Genomic DNA, 7680 nt, shown 5'->3' on the forward strand with positions numbered 1-7680 from the left:
ACCACACTTCCGTCTCGATTTGATCAATGGTGGTTTTTTTTAAATCGCATCAGTTTGTGTTTAAAAGTAGTTGAGTGAGACACTGTGTGTGTGCATGTGCATGTTTCATGAACCAGCTTGTTCGCATCACGTCCTCGAGGTGACGTAGCGTTTTCTTACATTCTTTGTTTCTACGCAGGTGTGGTGTGACGAAGCACGGTCCGCCAATGGCTCCTTGCTTTGCTAGTTGAGTCCATATTACAGCAGACTTTCGGTGCATCATGTGATATCACGGCGAGAGGAGCTGTTAGCGTTAGGCCTAGATCTAGTACCCTCGCGCGAATCTTGGTCGACTCGTACATGGTAGAGGTGGGCTAAATCCGGATAAACTATCCGGATAACCGGATAATTCTCAATGAAATATTATCTGAATTCAGACTTTAAACCCTCTTTCCTGACCCATTTGCCGAAGTCAGTGTACCCATTTGTTGATGAAGTAATGCTAACCTGTTTATCTAAGAGATTTTGCCGAAGCGGTTCGTAACATATTATTTGCCGAAGAGGTGTACTAACACATTATCTGGATTCTGGTAAAGCGACTCATTGTCCAGCCCTAGTCGCTCCTTCATCATTCTTGCATGATACGGGTTGATGTATTTTAACCAGCAGAAAAAATTATGCCCATAAGATACAAGTTGGCCCCCGACTGATATGAAGTCTAGAGACCCAGAGGAAGCAGAATCACCAAATAAAAAAACTTTATGATGAAAAACAAGGTTCTAGTACTTTATATAGACCCGGCTCTCGGACTATATAGCTTGTTCACTTTCTTGTGTCCACGGTTATAACAAGATAAAAATTCATATCGACCCGTTCAATCTTCTTCGATCTTTTCATAGCCTACGGATCTAAACATTGTATGACCAGAATCTAGCCTATTCAAACAGGTTACCCTATAAACTAAGGTTCTGGCACGTTTTCTTTGATGTCAGCCTAATGCGGTAAAACAAAACATTCAATAAATAAATCTGTAAAAAATAAGAGGGGATTAACAGCATACACGTAAAATATTTTTTAAGTTTATATATTTTCCTCCATACCACACTTTATACGTGCGCGGTCCAACAGACGGGTGAGTACCTTAAATTTCGAGACTCCCGTGGAGACAAGTCGAAGCCTTCATATCTAGACTGTCGTGAGATGGAATCGTCAAACTTTTTGGCTACTGAAATATGGGGACAGGGTGGTGTCTTTGTCTCAAAATTAGTAATTTGTAGGCTAGGTACGTTAAATCATGTATTTTATAGATCCTGTAAGCACCAAGAGAGCGGTTTTTAAGTTATAGGACCCAAATATTATAACTTTTCAAAACAATTACTTAATCAAGATTTTTTTTTTTTACTTTTTTTTTTTGCCCCTGACTTACGGGAGTATAATGCTAAGTTTCGTGGGCGTAGGTAAATTTATCAATGAAAGATTTTAATGCGCACAGAAGAAGTAAACAATTAAGCTATAATTATACAAGAATTTTCAGTGTCAGGGTTTCTCTCTCTCTCTCTCTCTCTCTCTCTCTCTATATATATATATATATATATATATATATATATATATATATATATATATATATATATATATATATATATATATATATATATATATTGTGTTATTGCATATTATTGTAGGCTACAGGTTGCTTTCACAGTTATTCCATATAGACATTTTTAAAGACAGAGAATTATTTGTAAAAGCTGTCAGCCAAAAGGTGAACGATGGTTAAACTATCAAAATTAGTTTTATTCAGTCAGTCGAGTCCGCACTGGTTTTATCAGATCTAAATAAAATAATTTGAAAGAAAAACAATCATTGGCTTTCACAATTATTGATCTATTGAAACTCTAATCGGGGCCACGCTTTTATATTTTGTTTGGTATTAAAGATTGTGTTCTTACATTTAACAAAAACAACCTGTAAAATAACTGTTGATAGAGTTGAAATTAAAATCTGTCGGGCCTATTAGAGTATTAGGACTATTTTTTAACGGAATATAATTGAACGCACTCGGTTGTCTTCGGAAAGGGTGCGCCGTTGCGAGATGTTACAAAGAAAGTGAGTTTCGCTTTTCTTGTTCAGTGCATGCTCTCAAATGCAAATATTTGTTTAAAAGTTTATCATAACTAGACAAGTTCCTTTTTTCTCTTTGAATAGCGATTTTTTCTCCTCGTCCAACGTGGAAAAAGACATTGGCAACTAAACGAAGGCAAAGTGATCGTTTAGATCGAAGATTTATAGTTTTTATTCAACACAAATGCGGAAATACGACGGAAGCAAACAAATTAAGGGAGGAAACTCTGAAATTGCGCATGCGTTGCTGCAGAGATGAAGGTACCAACGACAACAATGTAGTGGATTTTAACATTTTGATTTTTATTGAATGATAACCTGTGTTTACGGCGTGGAGAAAAGTGACGGGTTGTACAGAGAAAAAAAGCATTTGAACAGGTGAGTGATATAATTATGTCAAGATTGATTACGTGTTTTGTGTGCAAATATCCTTTCTGTACGACACTACTCACAGACTGTGTAACTTACACTCGTAACAACAGTAGAGTTTTATGTTCAGAACGGCCATCCTTCCTTCAATTGCCGACTGATTCCATGACTATTCGGGTTTGTGTTTACGCCTTTTATGTTTGAAGTCGCATTCGATGGGTCATTACTCCAACACATTTATACTTAGATCTAGATTCTAGATCTAGATCTAGTTAGAGTCTAGTTGTGAGATATTTCTAGAATCTAATCAGGGTTTGAGGGGAAGTAAAAATAAAATGTGAAGGCAGGATAGTGTTGAAGAGCGTGAATCATTTGATAATATATAATATATGACAAATGAATGGGCATAGGTAGAGTTCCAAAAGTGATTCAGCTACCAGAGCTGGCCTCAGTCACTTTAACCCTTGTCCCGCGGGGGCCGAGTTTATCATCCATATCGCCCGATATAAGCCTATTTCGGCACCTCGCCTGCGTTCTGGTCCCACGTCAGTCTGACCCCTGGCTCAGGGCATGCGCGTCGAGCATCATCTCCCATTTAATTCGGGTCCCGTGTCGAATCCACATTAACACAGCTCAAATGTGTGTGTCAGTCTGCTTGAGTTTTGCGTGCGTTTGTGGCTTTCTTCTAGATCTAGAACCGTCTCATTCAGAACACGCCAATTTGGTAGCTCTGGTTGTTCGTCCAATGAAATTATAGAACAAATTGACTCACTTAGACACGAGGGGCTTGAAAGGATTGGACCAGGAAACAAGACTTCCATTTTTCTATACAAAATCTTTCAAATGAGCTTGATATGAAATGATAATAAATACAAGCTTCTTTGATATTTTGAATACCATTGTGAAGGTAAAAAGAACAATTTGAGTGCAAAACATTCGGAAATTGACCTATATGTTATCCCCTTTCGAACCCCAGGTCATTCATTTATACAACAAGAGCGTCTAAAGAGGTTATTCGAATAGGCATCGTAATGTCTTATCAGCTTATGAGAGGGTGATTCATCATGTGTTCGTAACACTTTATAAATATAGAAAGCTATAAAAGATAGAGCTTTGTTTTCATCAGTGATTAACACACTCCCACGGTGTTCATGGCGAAAACACACGTTTCCAGGCATGCCCACTGTACACCTACTGTACACACTGAGTGACCGTGACGACCTGCGTGGAATGTCCGACGTAATCGGTTGCTGATAAGATTCGCATCTCAGCAGGACAAGAGTTAATATATATATTTATCACTCTCAGGCTCTACATCAGAATCAGATGCTACCCGTGTCCCTCTTCTCTTCCTTCTTTTTATGTTAAAGTTTGAACAGGAACTTGCACCTATATCGAAGGAATGAGGATGGCTGATTCAAGAATCCTTCTTTAGCTTTTTTACTTGCATTTCAAAATATTGAATGTGACAAAATTTAACAGATGAAGGTAAATGTTACAAGCGGATAGCTAGAGAACAACAACCAAACACCATTGGCTGATATTTATGGTAATAGCCATCTTGTTTGACGTCATTGAGTGATTCCCTCTTTGTCAACCATGGTGGCAACACGACCGCACAATGGCAGCCTGCCGACTCAGATTATTTTCTTTGCAACTTACAGAACCGTTCGATTCGGTTGTCTGATTGTGCAGCACCCTTCTTCCACCCAGATTGATTCTGATGCTGTACACTACGTTAAACTGAGAGGAAGAAGAAGACTAAGAGTAGGCCTACGTACGAAAGCAAGTTCAAACAAAGTTCAACGATGCAGTGCAAATTATCGACCTTTCGATCCAGATCTTTTCTTTTAAAGTTTTGTTAGCACAAGAAATGAAGCCAAGCACTAACAAGAGATTGGACTCAATAAGACGCTGAGCTGCAAATGGAGTAGATCTAATTCGAGACTGCAAGGTTTGCAAATGAATACTGTGAGGTTCAAAAGCAGTGTATACTTAGAGTAGGGGAAACCACTAGGAAAGACTCGTGAAGGTGAAGGAGGGGCTCAGGGAGGGGGAGACTGCTCCTCAGTCAATTGTTCTTTTTAGGTTATATTCCTAGTTTTGAAGAAAATGCTTGCAAAGAAGCCTAAATAATAACAATGAAATAACCTACAACTGATGTTAACCCTGGTCCTGCGGGAGCGGGTTTATGTTCCCCGCTAAGCCTATTTCGGTCCCTCACCGTCATTGCGGCCCCGTATCTGTCCAGCCCTGGCTTAGCATACGCGTTCCGAGCGTCATCCCCATTCCATTTGGGTCTGGCATTCCCGCAGCTCAAGTGTATGTGCGTCAGTCTGCTTGAGTTTATGTGCATTTGTGGCCTACCTCTAGAACCGCCTGCATTGGTTCCTAACCAAGGCATACGTCTCATTTAAAACATGCCAAGTTGGTAGCTCTAGATGTTCGTCCAATGAAATTAGAATGAATTGACGGACTTAGACATGAGGAGTTGGAAAGGATAGTCAGGAAACAAGACTTCCATTTTTCTATACAAAATCTTTCAAATGAGCTTGATTTTGTATGAAATGATACTACCCGATAAAAATAAGCTTATTTGATAGTTTTTAATACGATTGTGCAGATAAAAAGAACAATTTAAGAGCAAAACATTTGGAAATTGACCTATTTTATCCCCTTTCGAACCCCAGAATATTCTTTTAACAACAAGAGGTAATTCAAATGGACGTAACTACTGGTAATGTCTTATATCAGCTTATGAGAGCGGGTTATTCATGTGTTCATAACACTTTATGAATAGAAAGCTATAAAAGATAGAGCGTATTTTCATCATCGATTAACACACTCCCACGGTATTCATGACAAAAACGCACATTTCCAGGGCCACTCGCTGTACACCAACAGTATTAGCTGAGTGACCCAAGTGGCCCACCCGAAACATCCAACGTAAGAGGTTGCTGATAAAATTCAGATCTCGGCACATGATGCATGACAAGAGTTAATGGATCACATGGAATTTCTCCTGAGCAGAAAATCCTGAGCCACAATATATATATATATATATGAAAAATGTCAATGATTGAAATTAATGCATGTGACGAAGGGTTGAAGAATCGAGTGCTGATGCTCGTTGAAATAATGGTGGTATCTTGGAATTTCCCTGTTCAGTTTTTAAGCTATTTTTCGTTCATTTGTTTTTAAAAGGTTTAATCCATTGTGCCTATGTTGAACTAAAAGTCTTAACTCAAATAGATATGTATGGAAACCTGTACATGACTGCAAAACTTTCAGAGCATATAGTTAGTGAGAGTGGGAGAGGGGCACTTTAATTAATACAAGTTTTGAATGAATGGGTAATATATCAACAGTATCATTTCACATGCATCCAAATCATTTTGTGAAGTTTAGGAAAAATTTAAGAGAAAAATTTGCTAGAATTGGATGCATGACTTCGGCTTTTGCTATTTTTCAGTTAAAAACTGCAAAGAAAGTGTAGACATGATGATGGTATTAAATTAAACTAGACTGTAAGGTGCCCCTTGATGTCTTTCCTTTATTTGAATAATAGCTTTATCTGGAAACTCCCTAAAATTAGTGGGGTTGTGGAATGACACTGATGATGTGGGTCAATACACAACCACCCTGAAAGTCACCTTTTATTGTCCCCTGGATCTAAGGGTAGTTCTGTTGGTGAGTACTACTTGTTAGTCATGGCAGCGCTGTTGCTTAGAATTGTCTACCACTGTGGAAGAGAGCGGCTGACAAGATGATTTTTACAATAATGTGGAAGGGGCGCAAACAAATACTTTTTATAAAATCTTTTGACATAAGTTTAGTCAACAAATCCTTGCACAGTTGAAACTAAGGCTATTTGACATGTGATTTTTACATGCAATTTTTTAAATCTTTCCACAAGCTCAAAAGAGACATTTTGGGGTTAAATGTGGGCAGATAAAATTAGAATTTCACTGAATTTTTTAATAAGAAATTACAGCCCTCAGTGGCACAGCATGTGCGATTATAGTACTCAGTGTCTTTTAGCCTGTTAAAATGTTTGTCCTGTCTCTTTCATCTTTTTTTAAAGGGTCTTTTTAACTCCATTTTATGTTTTATAGAGTTAAAAGAACAAGTCTTATTTTTCCTGTCTGTATGCTGTCTTTCTTAAAAACTTTGTGTGTGTGGCTGTGAGATTCTGAGATTACGTTAGCCTTTCATTGTTAGATGTTGTTTCTACCTTCTATAAGAACTGGGAAGGGTGAAAGATAGTCATACTAGAAATGGAATGTACAAGCAGACACATGTATGTGTTTGTTATCAGAAGAAAGTCATGTACAAGGGAGACTGTATTTGTGACATAAATTTGTCACAGTACTGTCAGTATTAGTATTGTACCTCAAGAAAACAGCCACCCGTATCAAGAGAGGCTCTTAGAAATTAACAGCTCCATATTTTAGACAATATAAACCATTTTCAGTCTGTGGTTGGCAAGTGCTGTGGTCTGGTTTGCTCCTTCTTTCTTATTAAAATTCTATTATCCTTATCTATCCTTTTTTGTGTATGTTTCTCTCTTGTAACACCTCTAATCTTCAGCAGTTATATGACCTTATTGTGTTACAATTGCCGGTAAATTAAACAAACCATTTTTACTTTGAACCTCGACGTTCTTAAAATCCCCATCCTTGGATAACTCAAATATGGTTACACGAGACATAGAAATACTCCCTCAGCTTTAAAAATTTGCTGTTGTGTGAGCCAGTGAAAGAAATTATTTGCCTTCCCCAGAATAATAATTCCAGGGCTGGAATCAATTGTAACTCACTCGTGTCCCTCTCTATAAAGACAAGAGCATGTGAAAATTAGTACTGTTTCCTTTGTGGTAGTGATCACACTCTTGCTTATTTATTTGTATTATGATGCATTTCCTGGTTGTCTCAGTTTTAATGTTTTTGTCTCTCTATTAAATTAGAGTGGGAAAGGAAAGAAAAACAGCTTGTAGTGTGAAAAAAAGTCATAGTAGGAAGAGTTTATGTTGGTCACAAGTCATTTTGTTTGTCTTGCTTTCTTCAAAAAGCTTGGGGCTGGCTCAGTTCATAGTCTCTTTCAACATACAAATTGCATTTTTTTTTCTTTCATTTCAAAACACCCACCCCACAACCTGCTATTTGGGAATACAAAGTACTTTTTGATTCCGGGGTGTCATCAACTACAACC

The 7680-nt window shown here is 37.9% G+C and overlaps 2 protein-coding genes across 2 annotated transcripts in view; one reads left to right on the forward strand and one right to left on the reverse strand.

The window, feature by feature from the left end:
- The window catches only part of LOC101850814 (actin, cytoplasmic), a 17451-nt gene extending 15966 nt beyond the window's left edge, over positions 1–1485 (reverse strand). Inside the window, exon 1 of the mRNA XM_005101462.3 lies at positions 1120–1485. The gene's annotated coding sequence lies outside the window, so the exon portion shown is untranslated. The remainder of the gene's footprint in view (positions 1–1119) is intronic.
- Positions 1486–2250: 765 nt separating this feature from the next.
- Positions 2251–7680, forward strand: part of LOC118477906 (protein FAM135A-like) — a 63960-nt gene continuing 58530 nt past the window's right edge. Inside the window, exon 1 of the transcript XR_004858684.1 lies at positions 2251–2478. The gene's annotated coding sequence lies outside the window, so the exon portion shown is untranslated. The remainder of the gene's footprint in view (positions 2479–7680) is intronic.

This window comes from Aplysia californica, unplaced genomic scaffold (assembly GCF_000002075.1).
Source record: "Aplysia californica isolate F4 #8 unplaced genomic scaffold, AplCal3.0 scaffold00284, whole genome shotgun sequence".
Lineage (NCBI taxonomy): Eukaryota > Metazoa > Mollusca > Gastropoda > Aplysiida > Aplysiidae > Aplysia > Aplysia californica.